The sequence below is a fragment of the Rhagoletis pomonella genome, unplaced genomic scaffold (assembly GCF_013731165.1).
Source record: "Rhagoletis pomonella isolate Grant_MI unplaced genomic scaffold, Rhpom_1.0 Rhpom_scaffold_00006, whole genome shotgun sequence".
Classification (NCBI taxonomy): Eukaryota; Metazoa; Arthropoda; class Insecta; order Diptera; family Tephritidae; genus Rhagoletis; species Rhagoletis pomonella.
This window is the reverse complement of record NW_023458560.1, coordinates 23506168-23526496: the sequence shown is the minus strand read 5'-3', so window position 1 is coordinate 23526496 and position 20329 is coordinate 23506168. Positions and strand designations below refer to the sequence as shown.

General features: G+C 35.2%; 1 protein-coding gene across 5 annotated transcripts in view; it reads right to left on the bottom strand.

The window, feature by feature from the left end:
- Nucleotides 1–20329, bottom strand: part of LOC118740524 (protein drumstick) — a 48590-nt gene that overhangs the window by 15807 nt on the left and 12454 nt on the right. For 2 of the 5 annotated variants that reach the window (XM_036472089.1, XM_036472088.1), the window contains exon 2: nt 2271–2434. The gene's annotated coding sequence lies outside the window, so the exon portion shown is untranslated. Of the gene's footprint in view, nt 1–24; nt 422–2270; nt 2435–20329 lie in introns of those variants that run through there. The other 3 variants (XM_036472087.1, XM_036472090.1, XM_036472092.1) reach the window with 3 other exon arrangements.

Sequence of the window (20329 nt, the reverse complement as noted above, 5' to 3'; positions counted from 1 at the left end):
CAGCTAATTACTGATTAGGAGGACCTTACGCTCGCGCTCCCAAATGGAATTTGTAAGTACGTTTTTTTTTCGCCGGCTACTGCAATTATCATATGCTCATTTGGCGGCAAGCGCAGCCAATTTGAGGTTGTACTCGCTGGAGCGCTAAAATTTTTAAGAAGGAGAACTTACTGAAAATTTGCGACGTACGGCGTGTGTTGCGCGGCTCTACAGCGTAAACATCAACTAACTAACAAGCGCGCGCGGCGTACTGCTTTTTGAGTGCGCGTCGTCAAAATTACGAGCGTATTAGTTATCACTGCGCTCACTTATTTACTACTGCGATGGTGGCGTAGCGCGCACGACAATTAAGGCCGGTCCACATAGAACTTTCGCGTTGGCTTTGGCGTTGGCGTTGGTTTGACAGAACGCACGTTAAAAGTATGCTTGCTACAATGAACGCTTGGCAGCGAATCCTTGGGCCACTAAATTAACATATTAACGACAGATAAATTAATATTTCATATCAATAATTGCATTAAAAACGATATTTCTTGCCCGCACTTGATTAAAAAGGAAAAATATTTCACATAATTTTATTTATTCGCAACAGCTGACGAGCGACGCACGCGAAAAGTTGAGAGTTGGCCATCTTTTTGCTTTGTGTTGGCGTGAGCGTTGTCGAATTTTGGCTATGTGGACGGCTGCATTTGAATTCATGTATTCATAGTCAGCTGTTGAAGCGACGCCAACGCCAACGCAACGCCCTACTCCCGTATCGTACGGTGGGTGGACTGACGGCCGGAACACAGAATGGGGAATTGAGAACGGAGAATGATTTGAGTTGAAGGCGTATGTCAAAGTGGTGTTGGTTGTGGTGGTTGTGCTGGTGGCGGCGAAATGATTTAAAGCTCGTCGGCGATTTCAAGCATCCGTTGATGGTTACCCCAGCAACGAGTACATGTGTGAGTGTCGGGTTGAATGTCGGGTGCTTGAAGCTTGCCCGGCGACACTCAAGCATAAAGCGTCAACACCATTTGCAATAAAATTTCGTAGTGGGCGGACGTAAACATGTCTTCATCGGATGACGATTTTTTGCTACTTGCCACTGCATTGGGGTATCTTTCCTTATCTATTTCCAGCAGAATGTCGTATTGCTTACACTTTTCATCGCGGTTGGAATATGCTTCGCACTTAGTATTCCACAAAGCGGGTAAAGCGCTGGTTATACTTGCATTGTGCTGCAGCGCATAACATGAGTACTGCCACATATAGAATCTGTTTAACGAGCTTTGCATACAAGCGATTATCCTACGCAGCGCATGACAGGGCATGGCATCTAAGTCTGGAGAATATTGATTTTTCGCTATGTGACATTTTCAAAGAGAGATGCCACTCTCATTGCTCTCATTAGTCTGTTCCAGTACCCATCAGATTTAGAGGAATTACTGAGAAGTCGTTCTTGTACATACATACATTGGGGCATATTTATATTCGAAACAAAGTCAATTATAAAGTTAGTTGCCGCCATTTCATTGAAAATTATGACAAAAAGCAGCAACTAACTTTAGTGTCGACTTCATTTAAGCTATGAATAAGCATTCTTCACTTATGTTTTCCTAACTAAATGCTGGAGTAGTGGAACAGACTAACTGATCACAGTGAGCAGCTGATTCTGGAAAATTATGCGCTCTATGCCGAGTATAATTACACCACTGCTTCACATGCGCTGCTTCTCTATGCCCTGCACTTGCAATGTAAGTATAACCAGCGCTTAAGGACGCATAAGTTTCAATAAACCGCAACGTAAAATCTTTATCTTCCGCGAACTTGCTCATTTTACATATCACAACAAACTAACACACTAATGCTTGTCAACGCTTTGCGCCACTATCAAACAGACCGCTTGTCAAGCGGTCGCGTTGATGGAAAATCAAAAATTTTTGATTTTCCATCAACACGAGCCGACAACAAGTACGTGTGACACGACGATCTCCGATTGCCTCGGTTGCTGGGGTAACCATCAACGGATGCTTGAAATCGCCGACGAGCTTAAATCGCTTCGCTTTGACACTTTATTTCTTTGCGTACTCAATTTGTACTTGTTGTTGTTGTTGTTTGTTTATTCGCTTTTCTTTGCTATTACTGTTTTAGTAGTCGTTGACACTATGTATTTTTGTTGCTACTTTTTTATGATGTACGTTGTCGTTAATATTTGTTGCCGCCGCGTTATTATTAGTGTTTTTCTCTGTTTGTTTTATTTTTATTTTTGTTTTTTGTTAGTCTTTCACCTTCGCTATCGTTGTTTAACAAATTGTTGACTTTACTCTGTAGTTGTTGCTGTCGTTGTAACTACTCCACATGCATTTTACTGTTGCGTGTATGTAGGTATGTGCGCGCTATGTGGGCGTATTGGTTGGCGCTGGTGGTGGGTTGATTCTTTTATGACGGAAATCTACAAAGAAACGAAAATACAATAAAGCAAACGAATATGGAAAATAGTAGTAAAAAATAAAATGGTAGATATTAAACTGCGCTATCAATAAAAATGGAACACAACAAAGAAATTGGCAACGCCTTCCACTTTGCGGTACAGAACAAAAGGAAACACACAAAAAATATAAAAATGCACAGCGCAGTTGATAGCTGGGTGCAAATCAAATACATAGACATATATGTAGTGTCGCCACCTAAAAATCCCCATGGGGGTTAAAAACCCCCCCCCCCCCCCCCTCAAGTCAAAGAATAATATTTCACTAAAATGGGTCTAGAAAAAAGGTTTTAATTCTTTTCAGGCATGAAAAGCTTCGTTCAGGTGGCTATTGAAATGGGCAAAAGTGCCAATATACGTAAGATCTTAAAAACATTCCCAAAAGACGTTGTACTAGCTACTTGTAATGCTTGGAGAGCATTTCGAAAATGTTCGTGTGAAACTCGTTTTTTTCCACATTTTTACCTCCAGAAGAAAGTTTTGTTTCGAGCAGTCGATTACTTTTTCATAGAAAGCAAACAATTCTTCAGTTTTTTTTTCATTAAAATCACACTTTGGAAACAAAACACTAAAATTATTTAAAACTGATTTATGGTTTAGGAACCGGCTTTTCAAATGAGCAATATATGTTTCAAGGAAGGGAATGTAAAAAGCAATGCGACAGTATGCCTCGGCGTCTCCGGTTTTTACATTAAAGCAATTCTTTTGGCGACTGCTGTATCGCGGTACTTTGATTTCTGTACCTAGGTTGGTGCATACTTCTTCTACGTGTTCGAAAAGCAAATGACAGTTTTTTCTGCATCTTGTCGCATTTCTTCAAATTCCTTTAAAGCGTCGTCGGCTAAGCTCATTGCTTCTGCAAGATCTTCATCAGGTACTTGTAATTGCCAGCAACAACAATTTATAAAAAAGCAAATGCTTGGCTGTTGTCGCTGTGCTAACAGTTTTTCAAACCCTGATAAGTTCTATAGATATTTGCACGATACAAATAATTTTTACGGTATTTTCCCCGTGACAAATAAAAAGTTTTTGACAATTGGAAGAAATACAACTTCGAAAGTCTTTTTAAAACGATTTTTCATTTTACTACGTTAGAACCGTTGCCGAGAAACTTATGGATACATATACATATACACAAAAATTGCTCGTTTAAGGTAATTAGAATAAGGAGCAAAATTTCCCGCAAAACCTCCTCGCTCAGATCCACTGTTCCGTTGATTCAGATTAACGATGCCGTCTGTCTATGTTATAAGAGTATACTGCGAGGGTACAACATAAGGAGATTCTAACACTTAATCAACCACGCAAAATATATCTTTACAGGACACTGAGGGCATATGAGTAGACTGAGGATTTGATATAATGATCGTTGTCTCTAATGCGACTCAAATAGGAGACACCAATTCATAATCTCCCTGGGTGTGATAACGCCTGCAGAAGACATCTAGACTTATTGTGCCTACAGCATGAGCGACTTCACTACCTACTAAATACTATGTATGTTGCAGAAGAAATGCGACTAAGTTTCCAGTGTGCGCTGGAGAAATTGGCTGATCCCAAATATTAAAAAATGAATACCATGGCCCCACGGCAAAGTGAGCTTCCACTTAACTCACAACGTTATAAATAGTTGACTAGACATATCGCCTATTTGCTGCAAGAACGTAATAATGCACAAAAACTCTTAAGTATAAAAAGTCAACTGCTAGACAGGTTCCTTACAACGCTAAATGCAACTGTTTCCCAAGGCCCAGCAAATATTGACCACTTGCCCTCGAAACCATTGTAGGGATCTCTGTTTTTCCTAGTTTGATTCGCTGCAATAATATGGGAGTCGTTTGGCGTTTCTCAAAGATATTTTTTAAGAGAAAACGCTATATTACATTCTGATATTCATTTTGGAGCAATCTGTGAAGATCAGGATCGCATCATCGCTTACAACGTTATTAACTTCCAAGTCACTTCTGTGAGGAAAATGGTTTTCGCAGTTTCGGTCAAAGTTCACTTCCATGATCTGATAATCGCTACTCCTTTCCTACTCCATCCAGAATGAAAGCATGACAGTTAATGCGTCTTTCCATTGTTCAACTTTCACAGACGATTAGTTGAATCAAAAGTTGAACGAAAGTTGGATGCTGAAAAACTTCATTGAAAGCCATTTGTTGAAAGACTGTTTGCACCATTGAACTCTCGCATTTAACAAAAAGTTGAACAATGCAAGCGCTGCTTTAGACACGTTAAGACTCAGAGCACTCTTAGCTGTGGCGCTCTTCACGTACATACGTACATATTTACAACAATTTTTATTGATGGATTGTCCAAAAGTGGCTCTAAAGCCGCCTGGGACGTCAATGCAATTGCCCCCCTTGTAGATTACATAAGATAAGACTTAGAGGAGGTAGCAAGTCACCTAGTTACCTCGACCGAAACGATCTATTGCAAAAGATCTCTATTTGGCTACAGGTATTTATTGAACCACGAATTGCTAAAGACTTTGCGAGGTCCTTTGGCTGAATGCAATTAAGGTTATGCGCTTCTAGGTATATAGGCAAGGCATGTTGTTGCACCCTTTGCAGGTTGATAAGATGCAACGCTTCTCAATTTCAATCTTTCAGAAGTAAAGCGCACTAAGTACTTTCATTGTTTACTCTTTATCCATTATCCATGAAAGCTTAAAGTCAAAAATAGCCGCAACAACCTGACGTCTTTTGACAAGAGAGGATTTTAAATAAGAAGAAATGGTTCAGTTTTAGATGGATTAACCCCCAGGTCGCTAAGTGTGGTTTTTAGTGCATTTGACTGTCGAGGTGAACTTTCTTGAGTCAACATTATAGGTTTTAGATGCGGAGCGAAACAGACATTCATTAAGCTGAGGTTCCTTAACAGAGAGATGAAAACCTTTACAGAGGGGAACTTAGTATATTTCTTTTCCTTACTCCTATTGCCAAAGAGCAATTGCCACTTCTTGAACTCGACATATTTTCAATCCAAAGCATAATAAATGGATTTAATCGTGAAGCAGCCATGGAGGTGCATAGCTTAAATTTTCGGAAGTAAGGCCACGCGGGATCTGTAAACTAGAAAGCCATATCTATCAATTTGAGAGAGATTGGTAGCTCGAAATTTTAATTTATTTAAAGTATTCGTTGTTATGTAAACTGTTAGATATTCTGAACTCCAGCATAGCACTAGCGCAATGCATACATTCATGTTTACTGATTTAGCAGCTGTTGCTACCTAACAGCTAGCAATCAAAGTAATAAATATTTGCATGTTAGATACAGTCATAAAAAAAAGCACAACAACATACAAAAACCCCAAAAAAGAGTTCGCTATCGAAATTTAAGTTATGACACTTAAAATTCATTAAACCGCAAAAATATGTAGATTTTTGTCTCCGATATGAATCGTTTTTCCCCAACATATGCGCAAATACATATGTATGTAGTACATTAATATACATGTACATATATGTATGTGAATTAGAGGTTTACGCCGACAGGCTTTGCGGCGGCGGCGTGGTCAACTTCAAAAATAATCGGCGGCGGCGGCGACGCCGGCGCGTCTGGAAACGCCGGCGCAACTGCCCATAAGGTAGATTCCAAAGAGCCATGAAGCTTCTAATCTTATTATGTCATCAGATTATAATTCTATTTAATTCATTCATTGACTGCTGCCGAACAGGAGAAAGTCTATATAGTACATACATTAGGTTTACCATCGAAAATGCTTTTTTTGAAAATTTAAAGACCCAACCCCCTAATTTGATTCGTTTTTATGAGAAATATTATTGCCTATTTTTATAGATTTTTTAAAGGCCATTTAGAGGTCGCGGCCTGTCGATTTAGGTCAGAAACTACGATTTTCTAGATTCATGAGTTTTTGAATGACTATTTTTGCTTGAATTTCACAGAATTTTTTAAAATTTGACCATCGATAATATCCACAATTTGAAAATATGTAGTACTAACGTACAAAAAAACGATTTTCGATGGGCACCCTAATATACATACATCTCTATGTACTCTGCAAATCCGTATGTACTATTTCAATTTAAAGAAATAAAAAAATTTAAAGGTTAATTTATTGGGGTAATTTATGTCGCTATCAATAAATTTTTGCAATAAGCTTATCAACCGTTATGTTAAATTACGGAGTTCTTAGTATTTTTTGCGGGTTATATATTGAAAATAAGATTGGCCTACTTTTTTCCAAAAGTTTAACCCATCAACTCCCACCAGAACGGGTCTTTTTGACCCACTGTTTGAAAAATGGCTTATAAATGGTTAAAATTTCCACTAATATATTAAGCGCCAAATTTTTCTAAGGAGAGCAGAATGTAATGCAAAATAATAGTAATTTTTACCAAAAAGGGGGACTTTAATTCTGTGTAGAAAATATTGCGATGCGCGAGAGCAAAACCTTCCTGGGGTTTGACCACTACATAGGAATACTAACGTAATTTTTACACAGCCACCTATTTTTTGTATACGTCTGTGGGACCCCAGAATAAAGTAACTTACGAATGTAAAAATTAGCAAAAAAAGTGTTTGCTTTTTATTAAAATTCTGTTTAAAATGTTAAAAAAAAAACACAGGAAAATCACTAGTCTTTGTTTTATCTCCAATAATTGAGGAGTTAGATGCAATAAGGGCGCTTCTGTTAAAAGAGCTTTCTGAGATATTGGCGTTAAAGTATAACTTTCTTGTTGATGTAGTATATAAAAAAGTAGTATTGTTGTAGTATTAAAAAAAATTTTCTACTGCGGAAAAAATCGTCAGATTACCAGTATTCGACCCTAATTTAACTGTAATAAACGCTTTCGATCGAAAAACGTGTTACATATGTTTTTTTCTGAGTTACGCTTTTTTCTTAATGTTCAGTGGCCCAAGTTATGCAAAAAAAACCCCTTTTAAAAATGTAATTTTCATTTCGTAAAATAGTGTTTTTATACGAGTAGTATTTAGTTCCTTCAAACGATGTATTTCAATGTGCATACAATATGAAAATTTTGTACAAAATTCCTTAGGCGCCGAACGCCGCCGCCGCCGCCGCCGCGCCGATATTTTCGTAACTCGGCGGCGGCGCGTGTGAAATGACAAAGAACGGCGGCGGCGGCGGCGTGGCCCGGCGGCGTATACCTCTAATGTGAATGTATGTACATATGCACATGAATCATATAAAATGAGCATTCAATTAGTACGTATCTATTTGGTAACTTAAATATGTTCAAGTATGTATGTGTAAGTTGCCACTTATTTGGTGGTTACAATGAGTCAACATTGACGCACATATGGAAAAGTACTATGATATATGCACTTATAAGTATAGTTAGCATGTATTATCATTTGGCATATAGCCTTACAACTTAGTTGCTTTAGTGGCTTATTAGTCAGCGTAGATTGGCAAGAGTAAAAGTTGCAAAAACCTGCATAATCCAACTTTAACTTGACGGTGAATCATTTGTGGGAAAACTTTTACTTTTACCAACTTTAGCAACTAAATACAAGCCATGGCTTACGCCATGTAAGATATACATAAGTGGATAGATATGTAGGTAATCTTTTTCATTTCCGAAAAAATGTCATAAGTCAATTTTTGCAACCATAAAAGCATAATCATATTGAACATAACATTAAAAAAAATATTTTGGTATTTGGCGCTTGCACTGTCGCAAAGTGTTTGGCCGAGCTTCTCCTCCAATAAGTCTCTATGTACACTAGGGCCGGTCAATTTTTTTTTTTTTTTGACTATGCGCGTATAGCCTGGCAGGAAATCATGGGTCTAAAATCAATTCGGAGTTTGCCAAATTTCGAAAATAGGTTTCGAAAAAAATGTGAATATGTTCACTTTTACGCTCTCAGTTGGGAATTTTAAGAAAAAGATAAGTGCAGAAATGGATTCCACATACCAAAAAAAAAACCCTTATAGCATGTTTTTATAAAAAATGTAAGGACCTTTTTACCACACTCCAGCAAAATGCTAAAAAAAATTATTTTGGCAATTTGGCAAACTCGAAATTGATTTTAGGCCCAGGGTTTTTTCGGCAAATTCGCTTAGAATTACACATAGAATAATATACGTGCATAGCCGAAAAAATCAATTAAATTAACAAGTTAACTAAACATCTTGATATGGATATCAAACGAGGGAGGTTTGCGAAAGCAGAATTTCGTAAACATCTTTTGAGAGGGTTGCCAACTATTCACAAAGTAAAAATCAATTTAATTAACAAGTTAACGAAATATTTTAATAAGGATATCAAACGAGAAAGTTTTTAGGAAAACTGTATCTATTTTAAAAATTTTACAAGAAGTTAAACATTCTAATAATAGAAATATTAACAAAAACCAACAAAACCAACAACTACATGATCAAGTTTAAATAGCACTGGAACAGCTGCGCTTGATTGTAGTTGGCTTAACGAATGAAATAGTGGAAAAAAGCAACAAGAATTCACAAGACGAACTTAGCACAGTGCGTAGGCAACTGGCTGAGTCAGTGGGATCGTCGGTTCGAATCCTACTGAGAGAAAGAAGTCTGATGAGGAAATGTGGTGATTTCCGAAATAGCTATCACTTCTATCATTTTTTCAAATTATTGTTGCTTTCCCAAAAGAAGTTTTTCATTAACGGCCTCAATCTCAATAAAAATTTTTGAATATATTTTAAAAATATTTTCAACAAGGGCTGCCATCAGCTTAGGAATTCAGTAAAAAACTAATGTTATAAATGTGAAGCTTTGTGAGTATGTTTGCTGCTCTTTATTTTTTCAAAAATTCAGTGTAGGGATAGCATTTAACCTGGATTAACATATAGCCTCGTTTGAAATAGGGTGCCGCCTGCTTAAAAAGTGAAATTCTATTTTAAACTATAAGCTCAAAAAAATTTTACAGTATGGATGCCAAACGAAAGAGATATAAGAATAGTTTTAACATGAAAACATTATTTAACCATTTAAACACCATTTAAAAATTTAAATTAAATTTTATTAGGGCCATTCTGGCAACTGTCTTTCGAAATACAAAAATCATTCGTGAGATAATGTTCAATTCTGGCAACTATCTCGAAAGCTCTATACTATTAATTCAGCAATAAGTTTTTAAAATATAAAAAACATATATAGATATGTTTTGTTTTTTAAACAATGAAAAATAAGAAATAAAAGAAAATAAAACAAAAATAAAGCATAAAGAATTTTTTTCTTTTAAAAGCAAAATGTAAAAGTTAAAAGAAAATAAAATTAAAAAAGACAAAAAATTATGAAATAAGATCCTTAAAATTAAAGGAAACCAAAAAATATATATTTCTTTTTAAAACAAAAAGAGCTAAAACCAAAATGAAAGTTAAATAAAAATATATACATAAAAAATTTCAAAAAATTTAATTTAATCTAAAAATATTAAACATAATGGCAGCCGGTTTTACCAGCAATTTAAATGGAAAATTGTTTTTTATTTTCTGTCAATCTATATATATAAAATTAAGTGGCAAAACTTCCTGTTCGCATACTCCTCCTAGACGGCTTGCCCGATTTCAATGAAATTTTCAGGGGTGATTGGGGTCTGTGTGGAGGGTGCACATAAATGGAAATTTTCAGAAGTGATTGGGGTCTGTGTGGAGGGTGCACATAAGAGATTTCTATCATTCCTAGACGGCTTGCCCGATTTTAATGAAATTTTCAGGGGTAATTGGGGTCTGTGTGGAGGGTGCACATAAGTAATTTAATGTGTGTATCATTGCACGTTTTGCAATTAATTCTGTTTGGCTTTACGTGTTTTTTTGGCTTTTTATTATTGTTTTGCTGCAAGATTGGCAGTCCTGCCTTTTACTAATAAATAAACAGAAACAGCTGGCGAATGTTTATAATTATTAAAAAACATTGACAACAATTTAATTTATAATCTTATAACTGGAGTCTACTATCGCACCCTTTCATCAAACGTGTATTAATTCAATATTCAAATAACGTATATTTATATAATTGGAAAAAATCTCCCTACTATACAAATATGTACAGCAATATTAACTAACTAGCGAATACCCGGCGTGCTTCGCTGCGCCTTAAAAGTAATTTTGTTTTGTTACTCCCTCTCACAACATTTGAAAATATTAGTTAATATTGCTGTACATATTTGTATAGTAGGGAGATTTTTTCAAATTACCCTGCAAAAAATTGTGCGACTAATCTCTAAAGAGAGTATGCCGAGATTACTCTCAATCGGGTACAATTGGGCATTAATTAGTCCCAACTAGTCTCATACGGGTACTAATGGAGGTCAATTAGTCTCGACTCATCCCTTGTGGGTATAATTGGAGATCAATTAGTCCCCAACTCATCTCTAACGGGTACTATTCACGATTTAATGATATGTACGCTCTTAGTCAATGAAATTTCATGTGCGGCGTTGGCACACAGAGAGAGTATTCGCCTAACAAAACTGAGCACCCCGGTTCGAATCTCAGCTGGCGAAAATTTTTATTTTTATTTTTTAAAAGTGACTAGTCGCTTTTTATACCCTTTCGGGTATAAATGTGAACAATTAGTCTCTTCATAGGACATGCCCGAACAAAAGCGATCAGTTCATGCCATATAAAGAGATCAAAAGTGGTATTAGTCGCATGCTCCTTTGCGATTGCTCCCGGAGTCATCCCGGATTAGTCCCATTTTTTGCAGGGTATATAAATATACGTTATTTGAATATTGAATCAATACACGTTTGAGGAAAGGGTGCGATAGTAGACTCCAGTTATAAGATTATAAATTAAATTTCCAAGAGAAAGTCGGTTCTTTACATATTTTCTAATTACCTTCGAAAATATATTAACTCAAAAAATAAAATAAACAATGCTTCATAGATCGATTTTTTTAAATCTAACTTCATAAAGTTCTTTAAAAATATTTTGTAAATGAGGCCATAAGAGCTTACGGGGAGAGTTACAACACAAAAATACATTTAAGGCGCAGCAAAGCACGCCGGGTAATTGCTAGTTTCCATATAAAATTCAAAAAATTAAATTTCTTTCGTGAAATTCGCTGTAAGTTTCTAAAACTTAAATGAAATTAAATAAAAATTTATTTTTTTTCTTTTTAAGGCAATGAAATCTAATAACACTGTGCAACAAATTGTGCAAAGTGGGAGGTGATGGGAATCGGACCAACAGCATTTGATTAAGCTGGTCAAATAATTTAACAAAAGTTGGTTACCATTTCTTTTTTATCTCCATTTGTAATTTCGTGTTTTCAGATATAAGTTCTTGAAATAAAGAAAATAAAAACACATTTTCCAAAGTGAACGGAGCGGGAAGGAGAGGAGATGGGAGGAGTTTATTATTTTTATTATATACATACATATGTATGTGAGCGAACCCAAAAAAATAATAATTTTACTTGTTTATTTTTTAACTTTAAATTCACAACTTCAAAACTATATAAAAAGGTAATGGGAACTAACTTTTACAAATCCGTTGGTATTTATTCATATGTTGACCTTTCGGGAATGAATCATCACAAATGCAGTAAGGAAAAAATTCACTGCCCGAGGTTTCGAACCCGGATCTCACAAATAGTACGCCAGTCGTGATTAATTTTGAAAATATTTTGAAAAGGTTTGCCAGCTGTTTAAAAACCAAATCCCGTTTTTTCATAAGTTAGATAAAGTATCTACCATAACATGGATGTCAAATCGAGAGGTACGAGAAGGCCGTGTTTCAAAAATATTTTCAAAAATGGTTGCCACCTATTCAAATATCAGTTTAAATTTAATTTTAATTTAATTAAAAGTTAAATTAAACATTACAAAATGATTAAATGATCTAAAACCAAACAAATACATATATTTTAAAAAAGCTTGTTATTTCTTAAAAATCCTAATTAAATTAACTTTAATGAACTTTAATTTTGATGAAATATTACAATGTGGATGTCGAACGAAAAATTTTTAAGAAGAGAAAATAGGCAACTTTTTTAAATACAATTTTTATTTTCAGTGATATAATTTATGTATATCCTATTTTGTAAATTTTGAAATCATAGCGTTAAGCGGAGCCTCGAACAACAGCTAGTAAATCATATTTTCCTCTGTGTGGATATTAAAACTCAACTGATCTGCCGAAAGAAAACTCACAGACGTCGCCTCTGTCCATTGTGCGACGTATGTACCTCCTTCCTCCTGGCTATGCTACTGATGTGCACCAACGAAAAATGGTCTTCAAAGCATCAAAATTTCCACTAGACCAATAATAAATTTTATATAAACAAAATGGTAAAAAAAACGTTGCTGTTGTAAAAATTACTACGCGAATATTTCATGCTAATGAGAGTGCAAGGCTCACATGCTGACCTCGCCTCCGAAAGTTTCTTGGGTTCACACCTGCTGCGCATAAAGCAGCAATCAAAAGCGCTGATACGTAAAGTTAATAACAGTTACACGGAGCATTTAATGGAACTACCTATAATTATTAATTGTCGCTTTTATGCTTAAAAAGTTGCTAAGCTTCACGGTGTATAGACATTTTTGCATGCACAGCACACAATCATACATACAAAAGTAGCGCTTTTATCAACCATACGCGAGGGCGTTAAATGTAATTTTTAAATGTCCTTCAGCATAAGCGAGTTGTTGTTGTTGTGGCTCCCGCATTCCAGCGCTGTTGTCGCCACAACTTCTGCTGTTATGCGAATCGAAATGAGAACCACACCTTAACCCACTCACCCACCCTCCTCCCCCCTTTCCCGGTAACACCATAAACGCTGTGGTGGCGGTGGTAATGTTAATATTAACGGTAACCGTGCCATCAGCAGCAGTCTCTCACCGTCATTGCCACCGCTGCTGCTACCACAAACACCGCACCGCGGCACCACAGCGCCACAGCGTATCGCTCATAAATTGCAATCGAGCCAGCAGTAGTCAGACATTCTTTGTCTTTACTTGATTTTATTTAGTCGCCACGCTGCTGGATACCCGCTGGATGCGGCATTGAATGCCATTGTTTTAAATGATATGATATGAAATGAAATACTCATATAAAAATATCCACTTATAAAGGTATAAGACATGTCATATAATAAAATGATGGAAATAAAAGCGGCGCGCATGCAAATATGTACGTACGTATGTGCATATGCCACTCAGCGGAATGAGTGGATTAAGCTACCTTAAGCGCTTGCTTCAGCGCCAGTCGCATGGAAATAAAACCAATAAGCAATAGAAGAAGACGAAACGAATTTCATAAAAGCCGGCCAGCAAAGAGTTCAGCACAAAATTCACACAACAGAGTCCAACAGCCCACAAAAGGTGCTACACCATCACACAGTGACACTTGGTGCTGAAGGAGCGCGTCCAATGCGACTTCAACGAATTTATAAGCTGCGCACAGCTGGGCGTAAAGCGCGTTGACTGCCTTTAGCTGTTGGAGCTGCTAACTTTGCGCTTAAATTGCAGCTGCTGCTGTTGTTGCGCGCAAGCTTGTTGTAGTTGATGTTGTTGTTGTTTTTATTGACTGTGTGTGTCACATTGAATGCGGAGAAAAAAGTGACGTTGTTTTTAGACCACAGCGGGGAGTGCTTCCCAAAAATCAGCAGCAACAAAGCAACCAAAGGCAACAAATATCAAAAATAAATAAAAAATGGCGCATGCAGCGGACCCTTAAGAGAGCAGCAGTAAATATGAAGGAAAAAAGGTCTAAGAATACAATTACGAGTAAATAAAAAAGAAACTAAAGCACGAAAATCACAGCGCGCCCACATTGTACTGCAGATTGAAAGCACCATCAGCGCCAACGCCAACGCCAATGCCAACGCCACCGCCACATTGCCCCAACTCACGTCACTGCTGTAGCGCCAGTAGAGATGCCAGTGTCAACACAATAGCCAAACGATGGTAGTGCGACATCAGTGTGTGTGTGCAACTAAATAAGCTTGCCCTCACACCCGTCTGTCTGCTCTTTTTGCCGCACCGAAAAAAAATCTATAAAAAAAAGAATTTAAAAAAGGAAAAAGACTTCAAAAAAATGACCTCTGGCGCTTATTGTTATTATAATATTAATGTTCACAAAATAAAATCGACTTTGACTTGACTTGTTCACTGCTTCGGGCTACTGCTGACCAAGGTCTGGTTGTTGGAAACACGCACGCACCCGCGCTAACGAGGAAATCCTGTGTGTTGCCTTTGAAATAGTCATTAATGTATTAAGTAGGTATGTATTTTTGGTTGTACATATGTATGTACATATATATGTGATGGGCCGCAGCTTAAGTGGCTCCAACTATGCCATTCATTATTTTGTGTACACAATGTGGCGTCACATTGGCATTTTGTCGCCGTTAATCATGCAACTTATTACCGAACGGGGCGCCCTCCTATTAAAGACCACTTGAATTTCATAAGCTGCATACATACATGCAGATGTATGTATGTACATATGTATGTAAACGCCTAAAGCCTAGTGCATAATTATGTAAGTTCATCCAAGCCTAGCATCCCAGTGGAAATTAGGAGCACGTAATAATACCTTATTAGCAACTTACTCTTCACCTGGCAGTCATTACCATTTCCCTGCCGAACGTCCCTTACTTTTACAAAGGCATGGCCGCCTTATGTAAGTAGGAATTTAGAATTACATTTGGTATCAGACATACTTCTGAGCCGCTTTACAAAGTAAGTTACTAGTAATGCAGAGCAGTCGCTCGGAGTAGTTCGGTGCTTGGAAATAACTTCGGCTGCACGTTATTTTGCAACTGACAACGTAATGTGTCTTCGGAGGTGTTCATTTTGCCCTTTACTAGTAGATGACATTGGCCATGATGACAATTTTGGTACTAAAAACTGAAAGAAAACAGGGCTTACCTCGCAAGGTGCTTACCTATTTTCCCAGTGGGATATCTTTACTTAACTGCATTCATACATACATAGATATATTTACATACATACATACAAATGTATGCCCATATAATTTTATGATTCTTCCCATTTTCATATTTCCATTTCATTGGGCTTGAGATGTTTATTGTTTATGGCTACTCCCTCTACTTTGGTTATTTGACTACTATATATTTTATTATTAGTTTTTTCTTCTTCAGGATTTTATGACAGCAGCGCGGCACTTTAATGCCTATTTTTACATATTAAACTTAAGTGGTCATGCAGTGCTTCTTCTGCCTTCGTTTTTTTTTTTTGCTTTTTTTTGTTTTTAATTAATATGTAGGTTGCGCGTGAAGCGCTTAAATTACAGGTGTAGGCAGTCATGAATTAAGCGACTAAATACTTAAATATATATATATATATACCTACATACTACGTACTTATTTACATATTTAAATAGTTAAGTAAGTAAATTGGGCAGCACAAATTGAGTAGCAAGGAGATTTAAGGAATATTCACTACACACTGTAGTTATAAAAAAAAAACATTAGAAATGTATATCCGAGTTTTTAAATTTTTGAGCACATTTTAGAAACTAAGAATGCTCGTAAGACCATTTGAGAAATATCCTCAACAATTTGAAGACACCGCCACACAATGGGACTACAGCGGCCAGAAAAAAACAAGTAATTTTTAGCAAAAAAAAAAAACCGACTTAAAAAATATATATTTTTTATATATATATTTCATGATTCAATGATCGGATCTAAACCAGATTAGTATGGGACCACCTCTGAGACACTACCTTTCCGTTGCAAAAACTATCGAAATCGGTTGACGTGGTCCAAAGTTATGCTGTAACATACATAAAAAATAAAAATAAAAATATTCCGACGAACTGATAACCTCCTCCTTTTTGGGAAGTCGGTTAAAAATAGACTGACTAATCTGACTGACTAATATCCAACTAACCCAAATCAAAAAGAATTCCTGTTAAACCACTTGTTAGTATTATTATTTGTAATGTACTCAAGTAACACAAAAGTCAAAAATGCACCAAAATATTTTGTGTATTTTTTGCATCAGCGTGATATATATTTTCAATATAAAAAATATGCAATTTCTAAGCACAGTTGTTGAACGTTCATTTCGATTCAGTGTAAAGGTTATACTGCTTCTTCGTGTATTATTTACACCTACCGTAAAATTTTTTTACTGATTTTCGGTATATATATTATGCCAGTGGTATACAAGTTTTCTTGTTTCTAGAACATAAAATAAACGCCGTTTGTGTAAAATACGTACTCATAATTGGCTCAAATGATACATCATATTCTAGTATAAATATATTTTCATGAGTGTGAAGAGTACAAAATGATTCGAGGAATAAAATTTACTACTAATCAAATTTAAAATTAACTCAGACAAAAAATTTACACCGGAGATCTTTTTTAATCTGCACGGCTTGGAATTCTTTTTTATAAATCTCAGCATTCCTCTTCGTAATATGCAGGCATTAAAATAGCGAATATATATGAATGTGAATGAACAAGACGAAGTTTAAACATCTACTACAAATGTATATATGTTTTGTTAACGTCCGCGTACGAAAAGAAGAAAACAAATCAGGGTCCGCCTATGTTATGTAGACAAAATTCTCGCTGTTGTTCGTACTCGTATGTACTATGCAACTTATAGATGCATTTGTGAAGGCACGATGTTGAATCATTAGTACACAAACAAGCTTTAAGCGTGTAGGGGGCGCCTTATTGATGCATATTTCACCACCGGTGTATTAAACATACCAACTAGTGTTGCCACTCGAGCATATTTTTAGGAACAAAAAATCCTACCAAATCAGTTTCCAAACTACCAAATTTTTTTGATCATCAGATATTCATATTTTATTTCGTTTCATATTTTGCTTTATATAAAAATATGAATCTTTCAGCTTAATTCAATTTATATCATTTATTTTGTTTAAAAGGTAAAAAAAATATATATATAATCGATATAAACATTTTATATTTGAAAAAAAAAATTGTATTACTGTGCTCACGCAATTTAATTTTTATTTATTTTATTTTCATTTAACCATGCTGCACTAAAATTACGGTAGGTCAGCAACATTATCTTAATATTTCGGTACGAGTTTTAGGCTATTTTAGCACTCTTTCAATACGCTTATCTACTTTCACATCGCCATTTTATTATCGCCATCCGACAAATTTTTTTTACAATTTTTACAAACGTTCTAATAAACGAACACTTCGCAACAACAGTGCAATGCATTTGAACATGATTTATTTTCTATTAGAACTTCTAAATTTCGATAGGATTGCATAACATCTTTAAAACTTGGAATCTGACATACAAATCGATAAGAAATCAATTTCGATCGAATCCAGAACAGCCCTGAACATTTTTATCCTCTTCTTCTTTTTACCTACCGAAGGAAAATCCAACCACCAATTTGGCCAAAACGGCAATGCGATAGCAGCTCTACTTGTAGTATATAGTATGTATAGCTCAGATTCAAACAGGTAGTGTATTACGTACAGCCTAAGTGCTTATCTGTACAGAAACAAAGCTACTGTGTGGTGTATTCAATATTACATTTTTGGAAAATTCTTTGCACCACTGTCAATTACTCAAAGAATGACAGCTGAATAATTTCAATGACATTTGTTAACGTTGTGCTATTTGTGAACCAAATGAAGAAAGTGGTGCATTTTAGGAGCTGGTGTAGTTTTCGTACTAATCTCAATGAATAAATAGTACCAAAACCTTAAAGGTAGAATTTTGATCTGAAAGAAATACAAATACACCAAAATATTCTTTTCTTATTCAATCTAATCAGGTTTGTACCAAAATCCATATATTTACACCAATTTATACACCAGTGTGCTACTTGAGTATATTTTATTAGACATGAGTAGTCCACTTGCAAACAGCGTTATGTGATTTTATAATAAATAGAAAGTCATAAATTTGAAAAAAACACGACTACGACAACAAGTAACATTTACATTGATTTTTTTTTTGTTATTAAATACCTGAAAATTTGGATAAATAAGAGCCTTAAAAATTGTAACATAATTTAACATGACATAAGATAACATTAGCAGTCTATACGACCTAAAGCAGTTATCTAAGTTCATCAGAAGATGGATACTTTTGAAAGTTTATAAATAAGTATGATAGCGACTTTTAGAAGAAGAGTTAACGTTTGATGCTATTGCTTTCAGAATATAAAAAGATTTTGTACTGTGTTGTTAATGGACATGAAACTATTTTAAATGTAGGTGTAGTTGTAGGTGTTCTGATAAAAAATTCAATTCAAATTATTTTTAAGTTAAATCAATAATTACGTATCGATCGAAATGGTTTTCAAAAGGCTTTATTTCCTAATTGTATGTAGGAGGTTTGCCACCTGTTTCAAAAAGCAAGTTCGGCTTAAATAAAGGCAGGAAATTGAAATGTATACCCTGATATGGATGTCAGACGAAAGAGGTTGTGGTTTGAAAACATTTTGCAGAGGGTTGCCACCTTGTTACAAAGTTAGATTCAATACAAGCAATACGTTAAATAAATTACTTCAATATGAATATAAATTAAAATTGCTTTGAAGAAACTTTATTTCCAAACTGCATGTAGGAGTATTGCCACCTGATTTTATAATTGAATTCAATTTGGATTAAGAGTATTAGATAATTTAAATATGTATCACAATACAAGTGTCAGAGGAAAAATATTTAACGAGGTTTCGGTTTAAAAATAATTTGAGCAGCATTACCATCTGTTTGAAAAGTCGAATTAAATTAAATTATATGAAATATTGGGGTCAAACAAAGGAGTATTAAGAAAAATTTTGTTTCAGCATTTATAACATTAAAAAATGTTTCCACTTGTGTAAAAAGTTAAACTCAAATTATTTGATCAGTCAAATGAATTATAAAAGTTTGGGTATAAATTGATATGGGTTAAAAATGTTTTTCTTAACTTTATATAAAAGGGAATTAGATATACAATTTAAATATGTATCGCAATATTTGTGCCAGTCGAAAACGGTTTAACAAGGTTTTGGTTTAAAAATATTTCTAATAGGGTTACCACCTCTTTTAAAATTAGAATTTAATTAAAGTAGATATGCATAAGTTAAATGAAATATTAAAACATGACAAAGGTGGTAAGATATCCTTAGTTTGAATATTAATAATATTAAAAAGGGTTGCCACCTATTTAAAACGGTTAACTCATATTATTTAATAAGTCAAAGAAATTATTAAAAATATGGGTATCAAATGAAATGGGTTTAAAAAGGCAATATTTCTGAACTGTATTTAGGAGCCTTGTCACGTATTTAAAAAATAAAGTTTAGCTTAATTCATCAGGCACATGAAATATGTAGGTATCACAATATCAGACGCAAGAGATTTGTTTATTTCTTAACTATCGTTAGGAGGGTTTCCAGCTGTTTCAGAAGTCTTAGCTGACTTATGCACAAATCCGAAGACGAAGATACGAAGAACGAGCACGAACACGGTGGAGAATACTAATACGGGCACCTAGGCTAATATAAAAAATAATACAAATTTCTGCAGTATGAAAGGAATTAAAAATGAATCGAAGTAGTGATACACGCCATGGCCTATATCTATATATAAGCTGATGGTACATATGATTGCAATTAATGTGGATCTGCTTCTCTATTGCTGAGTATTAATATTTTGCTATTCATATTGATTTATTAAATTCAATTCAATAAAATCAAAATGAATATTTCATGTACCGTTTTTAACTTGAATGTGATATTAATAATATCACGTATTCTACTTTAATTTTAGCGGTCAAGACGCAGGCGCTGGACTGATCCCTTTTTTTTTGCCATCCCTATACCTATCAGATTCACTCATCTTTCAGACTGCAATGTCATCGGAGAGTTGGTCAGAAATTGATTTCAAGATTTGCTCCTAACAAACATACTTACATACATA